The sequence below is a fragment of the Pelmatolapia mariae genome, linkage group LG1 (genome assembly GCF_036321145.2).
Source record: "Pelmatolapia mariae isolate MD_Pm_ZW linkage group LG1, Pm_UMD_F_2, whole genome shotgun sequence".
Classification (NCBI taxonomy): domain Eukaryota; kingdom Metazoa; phylum Chordata; class Actinopteri; order Cichliformes; family Cichlidae; genus Pelmatolapia; species Pelmatolapia mariae.
Window position 1 is genome coordinate 29,944,273 of NC_086227.1, and position 18,110 is coordinate 29,962,382.

Sequence of the window (18,110 nt, forward strand, 5' to 3'; positions counted from 1 at the left end):
TAGGAATCTGAGCATAGATTAAAAAAAGTACTGCTCTCACATAATATTTGCATCTCTCAGCTCTCGTATTTTATAGTATTTACGCCATCACCACCGATTCATCTTTTATGTTTTACTAGTACGTTAAGGTATGGTAAATATGCAAATATGCATACAGTATGTTGATTGATGGTGACAGATAGGAACTCAATGGGTTTTTCATGTCATTGAGCTGAATCATCTCCCACTTTTTACCCCACCTCCTGCTATAATAAGCTAACTCACATTTTGAGTTGCTCGAATTCTACACGTCAGCTCATTTGTGCCTGTAATTATGGGGTGCAGTAAAATGCACCGGCCATGAATTGTTCTGTAAATAACCACAGAAAGTGCCATATTGTCACTGTAAAGTCCGCACGGAGATTAATAACACAAGTACAAACTGTAGAACTCTGTGATAATTGCTCTCAGGGGAAATTCAGCTTCATATTCGTGTGCATGTTTGTGTTTGTGTGTAAGAGATGGGAAAGGCTATGAATACAGCGAGGGCAGCTGCAAGTAAATCAAAGCAGAGCCACATTTATCACTGAGGCTGAAACGTAATTAGCCTGCTGTAGCGAGGGCAGGCATATTCTCCAGTGACAGACATATTGTATGCACAGACATTTACAGCTTCATTCTAGTCATGAACCATCCAGGAGGTGTTACAATAAAACAACGTAGACTTCAACTACAGTACGCTAGGTGCACTTCTATGGAAGAAATATAGTGTCATCAGAATCCAACTATTTTTAGACATTGAATTTATAACACTGAATTTTTATCCTCCAAATTTCCCTGCAAAAAATATTCACCTGCAAAAATTCGCCTGCAAAAAATTCACCTGCAAAAATTCACCTGCAAAAATTCACCTGCAAAAAATTCAACTGCAAAAATTCACCTGCAAAAAATTCACCTGCAAAAATTCACCTGCAAAAAATTCACCTGCAAAAATTCACCTGCAAAAAATTCACCTGCAAAAATTCACCTGCAAAAATTCAACTGCAAAAATTCACCTGCAAAAGTGATGACCTTAAATGACCCAAGCCAGAGCAATCAGCACTAGATCGAGTCGAGCGGCTCTCAGCCAATTAAATTACGCTGTTTGATCACATGACATCGTTAGCCAGCAGTGTGTCTCCTAGAAGATAGCTGTTTAGAGGTGAGGGATTAAGGCTGTATCCCAATTCAGGGGTTGTATCCCAATTCAGGGTCTGCAGCCTCAACGATCCTCAAGGGCCGCGTACTCAAAGACCGCTAAGGCCGGAAGTACGAGGCTCGTGAAATGGGACGGTCTAGCCGCCGTCGCGCTGCCCAGGTTGCCTAGCAACCATAACACCAACCGCTGGAAACGTTTCATACAGCTTTGTTTGACAGAAATGAAGGAGAACATATTTTGTTCGTGTGTTTGTTTCTACACGAGCTTTGTGTGATTTAATAAGTCACACAAAGCTCGTGTAGGTGTAGCCATGAGGCTGAGACCGCAGGACTGTAAAACATGATTGTTGAGCTTCATTTCTGTACTGAACAGTCATTTAGGATTAGCTAGTAAATAACAATTAGCCAATGTTGTTCATGAGACTAAAGTCAGTGTAAATATGATATGGCCAATATTATAGTTATTATATTAATCATTATAAGTTATTACAGCAGTGAGTTTGAACTCTCAAATCAAGTCACTTCTATTGTCACATCACATGTGCAGGTACACTGGTACAGCACATGTGAGAGAAATTCTTGTGAGTGAACTCTGTGTCTAACACTGAGCTTCAGTAAAGATTCAAGTTCCAGTTATTTATAAGTCCTATCACCTTAAATCTTCACTCAAAGACAAATATGTTTGACAGTGTATATGTATTATATATAAGAGACAAATGTTGTTCGTTTGATATGTTGGCATTACTAAATTTGGCTCAATGCTCACATATATGTGTAAAAAGAAAATGTACGAGCTGTGATAACTGTTGCTGATAGAATGAAGAGTAGACTGATATATTAAATATTCCTTTATTGGGTGAGAAAATCAGACCATGTCATAACTGCTTTAAGTCATACAGAATAGATATCAGAGCCTTAAACAGGCTGACTTCTGTTAAATGGGTCAAACTGGGCAGAAAGTACACAAACACATAACATCCTTATAGAATATGATGTAACACTATAGATCAACTTACCTCTGAGTATATAAAGCATATAAACAATTACAGCAATATGATGCAACAAACACAGCAGTGCTACTAATCCAAAATACTCAAAGCTTCATAGAACTGAAACAAACATTTATTTTTAGCTCCATTCTGCTGCTGATACATACTTTAGGTTTCTGAATATTAAACTTGTTGCTGCCTTTCATAGTGTGTAACCTGAAGGCCCTGAGTACTTTCTCCCACACTGAAAACACTGGAATGATAACATTATTTGAACATTACCTAATAAGACTGATTCAGGACAGACAATTAGTTATTTTAAACTTTCCTAGCAGTCCTTCACAAACAGGAACAGTCTGTCTATTCTCTCCATCTGTCAGCTGCTGCTGGCTCTTCCTCCTCCTCTTCCTCACACACTGCTGAGTGTGTCCTGGTGGATCATCAGGGGTGCAAAGCCTCACAGATGATGTGCAGCAGTGGGTCCCTCAGTCTGTCCTCACTCTGGACACTTGCAGTCGTCACACATGGAAATCAAATGTGTGATAAGCTGCAGGATTCAAACACAAGTGTAACTTATAAATACATGTTCATACTTTTATTCCACAATCAGAGAGAAAGAAACTGAGAGAGAGTGCAGGACAGACAGACAGGTGACAGTCTCAGGTGTATACACTGCTACAAAACAGCACAAGAGAAGGAGGATTTAGTGTTTGTGTTATTACGAGTGCTAAACAAGAAGAGTTCCCAGATGGTACAGTGGACACATGTGTGACTCCTGTGATTAAAGCATCTTTCTTTCAGCTTAACGAGTGAACCGTCAGCTCGTTCAAACACACGTTAAAGTCCGTTTGGCTCGACACCACCAAACAGAGGCAGCAATATAACATAGCTAACATTAACAGTGCAGTGAATCCTGCTTGTGCCGTCATATTCAGGACTGCAAACCGAGCAGCATCACTGACTTTCAGCTTGTTGTGTTTGTGGATTTATGGCTGACTTTAATTATCCATAAAATCATCACATTCTCTGTAAGAGAATCAATGAGTACTAAAAATGTGCACCTTTACCTGTGTGTTTTCTGGAACAGGAACAGGGTAATATCTGTGACCCAACTCCCACAGCTGGTTGGGGGACTCATGTTGTTTTCTGTTCGCAGTGGATGGTTGTCCCATCCACTGCAAAATGTATTAAAATTATCCTCTAGTCGAGGAAGAAAGATGTAATGGCAGCAAAAGAGGTGTGCAGCATTTGAAATGTCAAGAAGGCCTTCTTCCTCAGGGTTGTGAAGAACATCGTAGTAAATGCATGTAACGGCCACCCAGAGGTCTCTCCACAGTCGCTCTATTCTGAAATAATATATAAAAAATATTTAAATTAGGTATGGCCTTTCTTTTGGTGTGTATGAGAAATTCCCTGCTTGTTTCTAACCCTACATGAAATGTGTGCATGACAACAGTAATAATACATTATCAGGGCATGTAGGAAGGACCCAGGCATATCACTTAAAAGGTGTCAAAAGGGTTGTGATGATCAGTGGCAATACATGAGATGACAACCAGACCATTAACACAGAATGAACATTCAGGGAAGGAAGTAACAGACTGGAAAAGGTGTGTGAATAACTAAAAATAGGGCAGAGTCCTGAAGGCTCTTTGGGGTTTGTAGGACCTGTCCAATATTTTCTTCCTTGAGGGGTAAATAATGGAAATTGAAAGAAACAACAACAACAACAAAAAACAAAAAACACCTGACACATATCAGACAATATATCCTGCTGGATAGGGCACTGTTCTCTAAAGACATATTACTATAAAACTTTTTTCATAAAACTATACCCTTTAAATGTTTATGTATTTTTAAATAATGGAAATAAAGCTGCAACACCTTCCATCTTATGTCAGAAACATTTGAGGTTGACAGTATTTTATGAGAACAAACCTTTGATTGTGCACACTCATTCCTGAAATGAAACTGCCTCTTCCTGTGCCACGAACAGTAAACATCAGCCGTGCAACCTCCACATTTTCCCATCCGTGGTTGCCACGAACCCTGAAAACAAAGAAGAGTACCCCAAAACATTCGAAGCTTTAAACAAACTTAGATCTGATGATAAAGAACAACTTATGCCTTAATCAGAGTGTTTTTAAAAAATGTAAAAGAATCCTTAAAGTCTTTGATTGCTACTGCTCTAAAAGGCATAAAACATGAATTGTCTCATGAATGCACTTTCCAGCATGTGTCAGTATGAAGTTTAATTTAACACAGCTGTTAAAACATTTTTCAGGATTTACCGGGTTGATAACAATTATTTAGATTTATTGAATTTATAGGAAATTACACAAGTGCCATCTTGTATCATTATGATCTGTGTAAAGAGACAATTTTAAGAATACTTTTGCAAAAACACGTTAAAGTTGGAAGTAATTGGCCGATGTTCCAATCTTGAAGATCAGCTGTGCCCATTTGTTGCACATTGTGGGAATGGAGAAGTTGAGGCCCTTGCAGGCTCCCCACAATTTTCCCCAAACTGAGCGACCCAGCTAATTCAACACCTTTACTAAGCAGTGCTGTTATGTAATTGGATACAAGGGGTGAGATAGTAATATTTTCCCTCCTTGGTTGTAGCTCCCTGACATTACAAGGGTAATCATTTTATGATGTCGGGTTCAGTGTTACACCAGGATTTCAAATACAATATCATCATCAATAAGAATTAGTATTATCATTTCAGAATTGTAGGTAACCACTTTTAAATGCCATAGACTACTTATTTGTTTAATTTGATGTATTCACCCTAGGAGAGCGCAGAGGGAATATCCCGTTTAACTTATGCTATCTGTTTAAGTTTAGATAGTATTTGTAAAGATATTGACCATATCCTTTTCTGAAAGTGTGGATATAATGGATGGGGTAAGGTACTGGCATGCCACAACTTTATAGTTGTTAAATTCTGGGTACAAGTATACATGCCCATCTTGTACATGTTTTTTAATATTATTATTATTATTATTATTATCATCATCATCATCATCATCATCATCATCCTACCCAATTACATGTTTCTTTTAATCAGGTTATGCTGTTTTAATGACTTTACAGTATAATTTACATTGTGTTCCTTTAATTTTCCCTAATTGTATGTTATATTAATCCCATATTTCCGTTTTAATATTTCTAATGTTTGCATTGTTTTCTTCACTGCCTGGTCTGCCTCTGTCTCGCCTGTATGGATGCATTTACACCTAAATTTCCCCAACAAATGATGTTTTAATTCACCACTATTCCAGTGAAACACGAGTCTCCCATCTTCCTGCTACGGGTCTCGAGTTTTTGTTCACCAAAGCACACACCAACTTCATACTGACGGACATATCACTGCCCTATTCCCGCCTTGCCTGACCGTGTTTTGTGGCTTTGGTTGGTTCACTTCTCCTCACTCTTCCCCATTCTTGTCATTAAATCAGGCCGTTCTGCAACCATGGCAGCCATTCACTCTATGGCTTTATTCATGGTGTATTTTACCCCTTAACCCAATGCCGTTCTCGTTTCCCACATTATATTTGCAGTGTTCGTCTATCTATCAATATCTGCGGATTATGGTTTTGTACCGAGTATCCTATTTTGTAGAGCACAGCATGTAAAGGTTAGCTCGGTTAGCAGGATGCTAGCATGTAGCGCTTAGTGAGACACGCATCAGACGAGTTGAGCAAAGACCCCGTCTGTGTACCTTATACGTGACCAACGGATTTAAATAAAATTAACGTTTCAAAAGACAAACTTGAAGATAAAACATAATATACTTACCGGAGAACCGCCAGGGTTTGCCGCTGCCATCATGCCGCTCCTGAATTCAAAACTGCCTCTGCAGACAGGCAGGGGAGGCGCGGAAATTTTCTTTGAGTTAGTCAAACGTTTTCCTCAGTTCGAGTAGATGATAAAATAAAAGAAAAATGAATGGTATTTTAAGTAGGACTAGGCGTTCTGTAATGATCTCTATTTAGGAGAAAAACTTAATCACTCACCTCTAAACAGCTATCTTCTAGGAGACACACTGCTGGCTAACGATGTCATGTGATCAAACAGCGTAATTTAATTGGCTGAGAGCCGCTCGACTCGATCTAGTGCTGATTGCTCTGGCTTGGGTCATTTAAGGTCATCACTTTTGCAGGTGAATTTTTGCAGTTGAATTTTTGCAGGTGAATTTTTGCAGGTGAATTTTTTGCAGGTGAATTTTTGCAGGTGAATTCTTTGCAGGTGAATTTTTGCAGTTGAATTTTTTGCAGGTGAATTTTTGCAGGTGAATTTTTGCAGGAGAATTTTTTGCAGGCGAATTTTTGCAGGTGAATATTTTTTGCAGGGAAATTTGGAGGATAAAAATTCAGTGTTATAAATTCAATGTCTAAAAATAGTTGGATTCTGATGACACTATATTTCTTCCATACACTTCCACAGCTTTGGTGTATGAGATATATGTATCACTGCCTTGTGCCAGCCACGGAGCTTTGTACTGAATGAAATTATATCCTTTCTTCAAAGCTTATTTTGGGTGTATTAAGTGTGGAGCACAGATGTTTAAGCTTGGACTTGGGTGGCAGTGCAGGGGATCTAATAATGACTGAAGCAGCAGCTTTTAATATGTTATCATCACATGTTTCACCTATGTCATTTCATATGGAGAATATTGTCTTAAACATAGCTTTAATCTGTGTGTGTGTAAATACATTCTAAATAGATGCAACAAAAGGACTGACTCTGTAGATGTGACAAAAGCCTTAATTATAAATAAGCCAGGCCCATGGATGCATTTATGCACCAATAGAGAGTCTTCACATTGTGGATATCGCATGTTAGTCTAGCCTCTCTGCTGCTGCTCTGTTTATTGAAATTTGCCTTTGAACTCCTATAGAGGAATTGACAGTGAACTAATTTTTGAAGTACTGATGTAAACCTTTAAAACAGAATAACAATGATAACAATAAGATTTGCTAATAGCATAGCTTTAATAATAACAATAATTAAAACACTCTTTGTATAGCACATTTCATATGTGCATTGCAACTCAGAGTTCTTTGCATAATTGCATATGCATTACAAATAGAACACATTTGAAATAAATAAAGCAGTGTTTAACACATAATTACAATGCAGCAAATGACTTACATAAAGGCAAGTATGAGTTAGATGAAAGGAATGAAAATAAATTGTAGGAATAAATAGGGTGATATGACTGCATTAGCACTGCACAGTCTAGGTCCACCCTCATGATCCTAGAAGAACATTGCTGTTCTTCTAAGAAAATAAAACAGAAAACAGGGATTTTTAACAATTATGTAACATGAGTTAGTTTCATTTTTTCCTGTAGAAAATGGAAATTAAGGTAAAAAGCTTAAACAAACAAGCAAAGAAAATGTTGGCCGAAAATGTTGGCAATCCAAAGTGGCATCTGGTGCTTTTCTAATGTCAAGGAAACTTAATACTCAAGGACTGAGAGTAGGTGTAGCCTGGCGATTAAGCAGAAGAGTCAGATGGGGTACAAAGTGTCAAATTACCTCTCAATCCATCCATCAAATGAACACCAGTTCCTGGACATGAACTTTCTTGGGCTGTTTATTGTTGATTGTTCTCAGCCAGAAAACACTATCCAAAACAACATGTTTGCCATTGCAGGTTTTTCTGCAGAAAACGCTTGTGTACTTCCTGCACCTTCAAAAAATATTACCCCTTTAGGAGGGACTTTATCTCACCACTACTTAGCTTGGGCAGTGTTTCTCTAATGAAAACAATTCCTTACAGTGTTCTCGTTCTCACTGTAACTGTGGAAAGGCACTTATAGATTTAAAGCAGTCAGTGAATTCAAAAAATTGAAATTATGAAAGTAAAGTTGTGAAGAACATAATTAATCTCAATTTGTCAGCAAGCAATTTAATCCTAAACACGTTTCACTTTGTATCCAGTGTGCAGGAGTCAAGAGACAAAACAATACATAAATGTCTTATTCAGTAGCGGTTTTTGATACGGGCGACACGGGCGGTTGCCCGGGGCGGCATCGTGGTGGGGGGCGGCATCACGGTCATCGGCAAAAAAAAAAAAAAAATTGCTCATATTCATGCTGCCCCGACATCAGCCAGCACATATTGGGAATGGCATAGGCACCGCTTTCTATCGCCCATTTGCTGGGAGTAAGGGCGCCCTCCGTTTGCAAGGTGCGCCTGCTGCTTGTGGCACAGGGAGGAGAGGGCGGGGCGGCGGGGGATTCTCTGGCTGGCTGGAGCTCGCAAAATAAAATAAAATAAAAACAAAACAACAAACACGAAAACACCAGATATTATGATACAGACTTATAATTTGCACCGATGTTTTTTCGAAATTCTGTACGCGAAAAGTGAGCGCGAGAGCCCTCGGTGCGCCTGCTTGCTGGTGAAGTCAAAGTAAACTTTATTGTCATCTCCGCTACATACAGTCCAGTATATAGAGACACGATACGACGAGGCTCCAGTTACAGCAGTAAACAAACAATAAATATCAGAAGAGTAAGAAAATAAATACACACTTTAGGACCAGGGGTAAAGGGATCAATAACAATTTAAAATTTATAATTTACAGTTTGATGATTTAAAGTCTCACACACAACCCGTCGAAAGGGGAGGGGGGCGGCTGCTCATAATGTTGTAAATCCAACCTCATTATGTATTCATGATTTGAATCCTGGGTTGTGCGAAATCCCAGAAATACACCTTAGACAAAGCAAATCTGTGAACTAAGGTGTAGGTCTATTAGGTTATGTTGTGGTGATCCTCGAGTTGGGGGACTTATGTTCATACTGGAGTGCAAAAATAAACCGATGGAAGATGGACAAGAAAAGTTCAAAGCCATCAGGTGCTCAGTTTAGAAAAATAGAAAAGAAGAGGAGGAGAAACGAGCAAAAGATACAGGTAAGCAGATGTGTCATTGGATAATGTCAGGTCATCCGGAAACAATCAGAATCAGAATACTTTAATATTAATCCCTAAGGAAATAATGTGGATTACAGTTGCTCCAAGAAGAAATGGTAAAAATAGTAACAGTAACATTATGTTACAGATTTTAATATTAATTAGTCATTGTCAGTTGTTGATTTGTCCTGTTCTCATTGTATGACGTATTATGATGGCTGTTTGGTAGCCGTTTGCATACTATGCATTCTCTCTCTCTCTCTCTTCGTGAGTGTGTGTGTGTGTGTGTGTGCGTTTCTCTGGTGAAATTCAGTATGGTTCCGACAACAGTTTTATGTTAATATACAATCCTTAATACGTTTTATGTGTGTGTGTGTGTGTGTGGGGGGGGGGGGGGGGGGGGGGCGCCAGAGGGAGTGTTCGCCCAGGGCGCCAAACAGGCTAGGACCGCCACTGGTCTTATTGTCCTAATATGTCTTGGCAGCGATGTTTTAACTTACCCACAATCATAACTCATTCATTTCTGTCAGCTCATACCCATATCAAGTACATTTTGATGGCACTTATAACCCTGTAACTGCAAATATAAATATGTGTCTGTTAAGGCTAGAACACTTTGACTGATTTTAAGCGGCAGTTTAAGCATTTGATTATGGAATATTTGCTACTACTTGGGATGCAAATGTACCATGGTTTGCTCTTTTTTGAGTTCGCCTCTCTACCCTTGGACCTTCTGTTAATCTTCACAGCCTTTGGTTTTAGGCAAGATTTCCTTTCTGCCAGCCAGTCAGCCTACACAAAAACTACCAAGCCAAATGTCATTAAAGTTGGCAGAGAAGTGGGAAACAGTCAAAGGAAGATGCCATGAACATTTGCTGTGGAATGTGATCACTTTCTTTCAAACTTGAGGATCGGGGACTGGCTTTGCCAGATGATGCAATGTCCATGTGCCATTCTAATCATGGGATTTTACTAACCATAGAGATATCAGGCAGATTATAAATTTGATTATTATTTCCTAAATGGTTTATGAATGATAGAATCCAAAACTATAGTTTTAGTGTTTTGCAATTTTTAACGTATCACTAATCTAGGTCTATATGTCACATTTTCTGCTATTGCCTCTTTTTCTCATACACTGAGCTGTTTGAGGGTGTACCATTCTCTGCAGTAATACTAAGTGATGCCACATCAGGGAACGACAGTCACTACAGGGGGCCCAGCACATTTTGTGGCGCTTTTATCTCCAAGCATGCTTTGTGCTGTTATCTGGTGTCTGCAGCCTGCTGTGGGACTAAATGGTAAACAGGAAGTGCTGTGCTGACACAGCCGTGCCGCTAACACTATACTGTAGAGAGTCTTTGTAGTGCTCAGAGCTAATTTTAATGATAATCAGCTATGCACTCTCTCGGTGTTGAAGCATCATGCATTCACACCTGAGCGACACTGTGTGTGCGTATGTGTATGAGTGTGTGTGCGTAAGAGAGAGCGAGAGAGAGAGAGAGAGGGAGAGAGAGAGAGAGAGAGAGAGAGAGAGAAAAGCAAAGAAAATAAAAGAAGAGAGTGTCATTGCTGTTGTATATATAAGGTTTGATTAAAAGGTCCTAGGAACAAGCCTATGAATATTAAAAGCCATGCCTGATTTAAACTCAGTTGATCTCACGTTCAAGAACATCTTGTCGAATATGTCCAGACAGCTTCAGTCATGCCGTTGCTCCCTGGAAGTCCTGTTCTTACCAGGTGCGTTGTGAAATTTCACCATGGACTTCCAACCTACATTTCCAAGACAAATTTCATGAGGAGGATCATTGCTGGTTATGTCAGCTGGGTTTCTAGCTATGACTGAATGCTTTTCAGCAGTTTTCAGTTGAAGAGTCCACAGTTGAGGAGAGATAATGCTTGGAATTTTTCTCTTCCTTCATCGGGTTGTGCAACATGAATTGCCCCACACAGTGACACTGTCAATGCATTCAGTGAGTTCTGTTGTAACATCCTGAGAGGAAACAATTGGAACAATCTGTGCATGCCAGAGTGCAATCTCATGCCAGCTCAGAGCACATTGAAAACATAGGAGTTTTTTGGCTACACAAGCACAATCGTCGCTCACCACCTGGCCCATTCACCAAATTTGGCTCCCTACAACTTTGTCCACTCCACGAAAATTAAAGTGAAGTTGAAGGATCACACATCATTTTGACACACTGGAGTAGTTCCAGGATCTGTCGCAGAGCAAAAGTGCAAGGGGACCTAATGGGACTTAGAGTTAGCCATCCAAAAGTATCAGCTTTGCTGAAATGGTCCAGAGGAGCAAAAGATGACGAACTGGAAAATCAGACTAACCAAATTTGAATCACGTAAGCTTTTTGGTCACATCTTTCACTTTCTATTACCAGTGTTTTATGAAGTGAAATTCAGTCATTGTGAATTAAAATGGATTGATGTTGTTTCTTAACTTTGGGTAATAAGACCACAGCTGTTGAGTTTTATTTATGTGATAATTCACTTTTAATGCTTTACCTAAAGGACTTAAATTGTTCTAATTAAATTATCCGATCTTTAACATTATTCTTGTTCAAAATGTGATAATATTGCAGTGTTCCTCAAATAATAAGATTCTGTTTGTACACTCACACTTTCTTATATCAAGTATTAAAAAAATGCTATGTATAAGGCATCTCTCTGCAAATATTCCAATTGCCAAGCACTTACTGACAAATAAATTACTGAACAGTATCATTAGTTGCCTCTCCAGTGAGTTTCACATCCCTCAGGTGGTCTCCAACTTCACCTTATTATATTTAATATCATTATTTTGCTCTGCTCTGGGTAGTGGCACACAACCCCACTCTCCACCTGCTGCAGGGTCTAGTTAGAGTGACCCACAATCTCCAAAGCAGAAGGGTGGCTCTTCTGGTATCAGTCATTCTGACATCTGTCGGTATACTTGTGTGCACAACAAGGGACTCAGTGGAAAAGCAGCAAAATTATGAGGGTTGGCAAAATGCTGACCTAATCCCCTCTCAGGTAAGGAAACACATTGCAAGAGGGTCAAGGCTTAGCTGGTTCACAGTAACTGAACTTCCAAAATAATAAACCTGATGATTGTTTAGTAATCTATTGATTGTATTCATAGTTGGATAAAATAAATAAATAAATGCTAAACTGAGTTACCAAATAGTGAAGTAAAATATGGGAAACTCTCTATTGTGCGTTTATCTTTAGTGACTCAGCTGCAAATAAGAAGAGTTGCAGACTAATAGAAATCAACAGGCTGTCACTTCTGGGCTACTTCTATATTTGTGTGTGTGTGTGTGTGTGTGTGTGTGTGTGTGTGTGTGTGTGTGTGTGTGTGTGTGTGTGTGTGTGCGTGCGTGTGCGTGTGTGTGTGTGTGTGTGTTGGTGGGGAAGGGAGAGAGAGGGAAAGAGAGATGCAACTCTTATTTCTTACTGGGGCTGAATCATTGAGTAACACTGTGGCACTGTGGGTGTGGTCTGGCCTGCTGCAGTGGAGGAGTGATGCAGTGAGCTCTCGAGGCGATGTCGGGGCAGCAGGGGGAACAGGTGTGTGTGCTGTGACTAGTGACTCTCTCCATAGTGACAGCGGAGACTGACAAGAGGAGTGTGTGCAGTGGAGGAGCTGCAGAAGGAGCTGACTCCTGGCTCAATAGTGTTTAAACCAAAAGCGAATTACTAACCCCCTTCCGCTGACTATGCTCCGGATGGGGGACAGTGACGACCCACAGGTTTTCATAGAGACTTTCCATGCCACAGCGCTGGCGTGTCAGTTGCCGGAGGCGGAGTGGGTGCTGCGGCTGCTGCCACTCCTGTCAGTGAAGGCCCAGACAGCAGCCCTGAGTCTGCCTCCGGCATCCCGGGGGAACTTTCACAACGTCTGCCACACGGTGCCACCTTTGATGTTTTCGGGCCAGCCAGCTGACCGGAAGGGAGCGGTCGTTCGCCTGGGCACGGAAGCTGCAGGATGCAGCCGCGAGATGGCTACAGCTTGGACCCTCGGAGGGGGAGACTTGCATGTTGTCACTCATCGTGTTGGAGCAGTTTGTGAAGGGGCTGCCTGGGGACAATGCGCATGGGTCCAGTGCCACTGGCCGACGAGCCTGGAGGCAGTGGTTACCTTGGCCGAGGATCACCTGGCTGCTGAGACGGAGGAAGCGGAGCGGGGCGGCCAGCCTACTTGCCGCTGGCCGCCGGTCCCGGTGCCTCAGAGGAGGCTCCCTGTCCCAGCCGTGACCAAACGAACTTTAGCATGGAGCCCCACCAACCCGTTTGTGGCCCTGTGTCCCTCCCAGATCCCGGAAGTCCCAAGTGCTGCCACCGAGCCACGGAGAACAGCACAGACGCCGGGGCAAGAGTGTTGGAAGTGCGGGTGGCAGGGGCACCTAAGGTGGGATTGTCCGGTGATGGAGGTGTAGGCCAGGTGTTTGGGGTCGCCGGGGCTCCAGCACCTTCTCCCAGCCCAGGAGGGACGTACTGCATTCCGGTAAGATGTCAAGGGGGTATTTGCCATGCTTTGGTGGACACGGGCTGCAAGCAGAACATGGTCCACCAAAACTTGGTTCGCCCCGGGGCATTATTGGAGGCAGAGTAGGTGAAGGTAAAATGTGTGCATGGGGATATTCACAAGTATCCCATAGTGCCGTTGCTTTTAAAGTTTAAGGGCAAAACACATAAAATAAAGGCTGCAGTTAGCTCACACATGTCACATCCCCTGATTTTGGGAACAAATTGGCCCGGATTTCATAACCTGTTGGGGCAGTATGTGGGGATGCGATCACGACAATTAGACGTGAGTAGTGTCTGTGCGGTGTTCAGCAGTGACTCGAGGTTTTCCGACACTGACTCTGGGGGGCAGTAGATGGCAGGGCCTTCTACGGAGGCCCTCCTGCTCCGATGATTCGCCCCACGAAAGATTTTCCACTGGAGCAGTCTCGTGATGACACCCTACGCTCAGACTAGATAGATATTGATGGTTACTTGGTGTGCCCTGAAACTGTGCAGACCTACCCGCTCTTCGTATTATGGCTTGATAGGCTGTATCGAGTGAGTTGTGACACTCGAGCAGAGGAAGAACACACCCAATTGTTTGTCCTGCAAAGCTCCCGGGAAATTATTTTCTAGGCAGTTCATTACAATCCTGTGGCATATAACCCGATGGCATTATAACCCCATGACAGGGCGTATGGGGTTAGGGGCTTGAGGAGCTTAAGCTCCTTACAGTCTGGAGAGGATAATGCCCCGATTTTATTGGCCGGGCATCCGAGCGGATGTGCGCCGATGGTGTGTACCATGCCTGAGTGTCAGCTGGTTAACCAACCAGCCATTCCGAAAGGGCCATTGCGCCCTTTACCATTAATGGAGGTCCTGTTTGAGCACATTATTATGGATCTCATCAGGCTATTTCACCAAGGTGCACATGGTTATCACTTTGTGTAGTGGCGATCGTGGCTCAAGAGTTGGGAGTTCGCCTTGTAATCGGAAGGTTGCCGGTTCGAGCCCCGGCTCGGACAGTCCCGGTCGTTGTGTCCTTGGGCAAGACACTTCACCCGTTGCCTACTGGTGGTGGTCAGAGGGCCTGGTGGCGCCAGTGTTCGGCAGCCTCGCCTCTGTCAGTGCGCCCCAGGGTGGCTGTGGCTACAATGTAGCTTACCATCACCAGTGTGTGAATGGGTGGATGTCTGGATATGTAAAGCGCTTTGGGGTCCTTAGGGACCAGTAAAGCGCTATATAAATACAGGCCATTTACCATTTATTAGTTCTGGTGGATTACGCAACGCGATACCTGGAAGCAGTGCCGCTGCGCACCATTTCTGTGAAGAGTGTGGCACAGGCGCTGTTTCAGTTCGTCTCCCAAGTTGGTATTCCGAAAGAAATATTTAATGACCAGGGCACGTCTTTGCATGTCTTGCACACTTGTCTTGCACACTTATTGGGCATTAAATCTATTCAGACCAGCGTCTACCACCCTCAGAGTGACAGGCTGGTGGAGTGGCTGAATGAGACTTTAAAGTCCATGATTCGTAAGTTCATTCATGAAGATGAACGCAATTGGGATCGTTGGTTAGACCTTCTGCTGTTTGCAGTGCAAGAGGTGCCGGATGTGGCCTCGGCCTCAGTCCGGCGGTGGGGGTGTGTGGCAGGGGTGTGCAGGGGTGTGTCTCTGGCCTGCTGCAGTGGAGGGGTGGTGCAGTGAGCTCTCGAGGAAGGTGTGTGTGCTGTGACTCCATATATATAGTGACGGCGGAGGAGTGTGTGCAGTGGAGGAGCTGCAGAAGGAGCTGACTCCTGGCTCAAGAGTGCCTTAAGCCAAAAGTGAACTGCTAAACCAAGCAAAATAAAAGAAAACAAAACACGTCAAACACTGTGTGTGTCAGGTCCTTGTTGCAAACACCAGTACCCAGAGGTGAGTCATCGTCTTGCTGGCCACAAGTTCTGAAATTATAAGTTCTTGTCCTGAGCCAAAGGGCCAGTTCACAGGTCGTTATTTATTAGAGCACATCAAGCCAAATCAAGTCACACATCGAGCCGTGCCACCAAATTCAGTTTAAAGGCAGAGTAAGCTATTCTAATCCAATACACTCTTTCTCAGATTCAGCAAATATCTGCTCACACTTGCTTGCTGTCTGCTCTGTATTTGCTCTGAACAAAGACTTAGGTATACAGCTCAGGCTCTGTAAATAGGAGAAAAATGAAAGTTTCCTGTACTAATTACCACAAAAGTGTGTCAGCCACAGAAGCTATTTTCACTTATGTGGGGCAGGAGAGCAGTAAGCACAAAAGGGACAATAAATCTGGGAGATAATGTCTTCACAACACTGTCACATTGTCAAAACAGACAGAATATAAGGAAAAGGCAGAAGATTTGAGGGTCAGAAGAATAAAAAGTTTTTGTTAAAGTAAAATGAGTTGACTAAGAATACGTCTGTCCATTTAGTAGTAAGCTCAAGTCAACACTTTCATATTATCCTACTACTGATTCTGTTTATCTAGTTCGAGATATTCTGTTCGGACTTCTGTTGGCCCAGAAAATATCCTTCTAACCGTTATCTAGTGTGATGTGTAAGCATGCAGCAAAAAAGACCCTTAGTGCTCTATGTCAATTCTCAATATTTCAGTGCAGTTATACCGCTGAACAACGTTTTACACCCTCAAAACACGGAGCGCCAACTCGTTTATGAGCACATCATGCGTTATGTATAAAAATAATAAAAACAGCTTCATTTAATCATTTTAAACCCTAATACTGGTCAGCTTAATCTTGAGACAAATCTGAAGACTGGGCAATGCCTTCTGAGAGTCTACTAATGCATATTTTTTGTCTTTAACAGAAAGAAAGGATCTTAAAAGATACGTTACACAACACATTTAATAACACAGTCAATGAGGTCTGTATGAACTTGTTTGGTTAATATAACAATTGAGAGGATAACTTTGGGTGACATGGAGTAACAACCACTCATTTGAATTTTTTTTGTAGAGTTTGACAAATGGCCTCTAATTCCACACTGAAAGCTATCAACAGTTAGTTGGAGTTAAAAGCCCCTTTTCCCATGCAGCAAGACTTACCATGGTTTTTAGGGTTTTCCATTAGGTGATAGTACCTGATACCAGGTACTTTTTCAGGAACTTACTCTGCCAGGGGTCCAAGTGGTCCGAGGAACCGAAAATGTGACGTCAACAGACTGTATGCCACTGATTGGCCAGTCAATGGCACCATGCGATGAGTCATGAGAGCGACTCCTACACAAAAATCAAAACCAACATATTTGAAACGCAACAATGAGGGAAATGGCTACAAAAAAGGAATGCAGTAGGCCACAATGATGATGAAAAGCCACAGTGGCAGTAGTAATTTTCCCATGAAGATGAGGTTTGAGTAGCAAAAGCAATTATTGAAATTTTGGTAGTGAAATTTCCCAATGTGCCAAGTTCCCATGTTCCCAAGTAGGACATTTATTATCTAGATTTCAATACCTGTTTTTTAAAAGCTCATTCTCTGTAAATATTCTGGTTTACCATAAAAATAAATTAACTGATGAACTGAAAAAAATCAGTTTAACGGCTTAAATTTCATTGAAATTTATGGTATTATAATATTAGGTCTTCTGTTTGCATAATCTAGAGTGTAAGTGCACCAAGCTCTCATTTGGACCAGCTTAAGCTTCCTCAGACATTTATTTTTCATAAATTTAAGAATGACCAACTCTTCAAGGTAATTGTATTTTTTATAGAGAAAGTATTATGTGAACTTCAACTTTACATTTTTTGAATACACTATAAATTTATCTGATCCTGAAAAGCAGTTAAGCAATGTTATTATATCATCATATCACTAAATGGTGGATATTAAACCATAATAACATAATAATATAGAAAACCTTTTAAAAAAAAAAAAAAAATTTAACTAGCTGTGGCTAAACATTTAGAAATGCAGACTTTTTAGGATGTAAGGATTTTGTAGCCTACAGCACATAAAGAACAATTTCAAATTTCTTGGTGTATGATCTGGATGTAACAACAAAATTAAATAGCAACCTGTATGGTTGAATTGATAATGTCCTTTTTGATTTGAGACATCCTTTATAGAAAGGTTATTTTACATATATGGGTCAGTACTAAGAAGATCTATATGAACCACTTTTGGTTTTGTTTTTTTATTTTTTCTGAAATCTAAATTGCAGTTTCGAGGACTACCATGTTTTCTAAATGTTATACTAAGTGCTAAGTTGCCTTGCTGTGTTTTACAATTTGAAAAAGACTGACTTCTGGAAAATAAAACTTCTACCAAATAGTGTGTACTCAGTGTTGGGGAGTAACGGAATACATGTACCGGCGTTACGTATTTAAAATACAAAATATGAGTAACTGTATTCCGTTATAGTTACCATTTAAAAAGGTGGTATTCAGAATACAGTTACTTTGTTGAAATAAATGGATTACAAGGCAGTCTTTTCCTGTTTTATATGTTAGGCTATGCCCTCTCTATTTTTGGTAATTC

General features: G+C 41.2%; 1 long non-coding RNA gene across 1 annotated transcript; it reads right to left on the reverse strand.

The window, feature by feature from the left end:
• Window positions 1–2,011: 2,011 nt before the first annotated feature.
• On the reverse strand, window positions 2,012–6,220 carry LOC134619269 (uncharacterized). The gene is made up of 4 exons (XR_010091967.2): window positions 5,970–6,220; window positions 4,104–4,214; window positions 3,233–3,511; window positions 2,012–2,712 (listed from the first exon to the last, which is right to left on the reverse strand). It is a non-coding gene; the product is annotated as an uncharacterized LOC134619269 (long non-coding RNA).
• Between the last annotated feature and the right edge of the window lie 11,890 nt (window positions 6,221–18,110).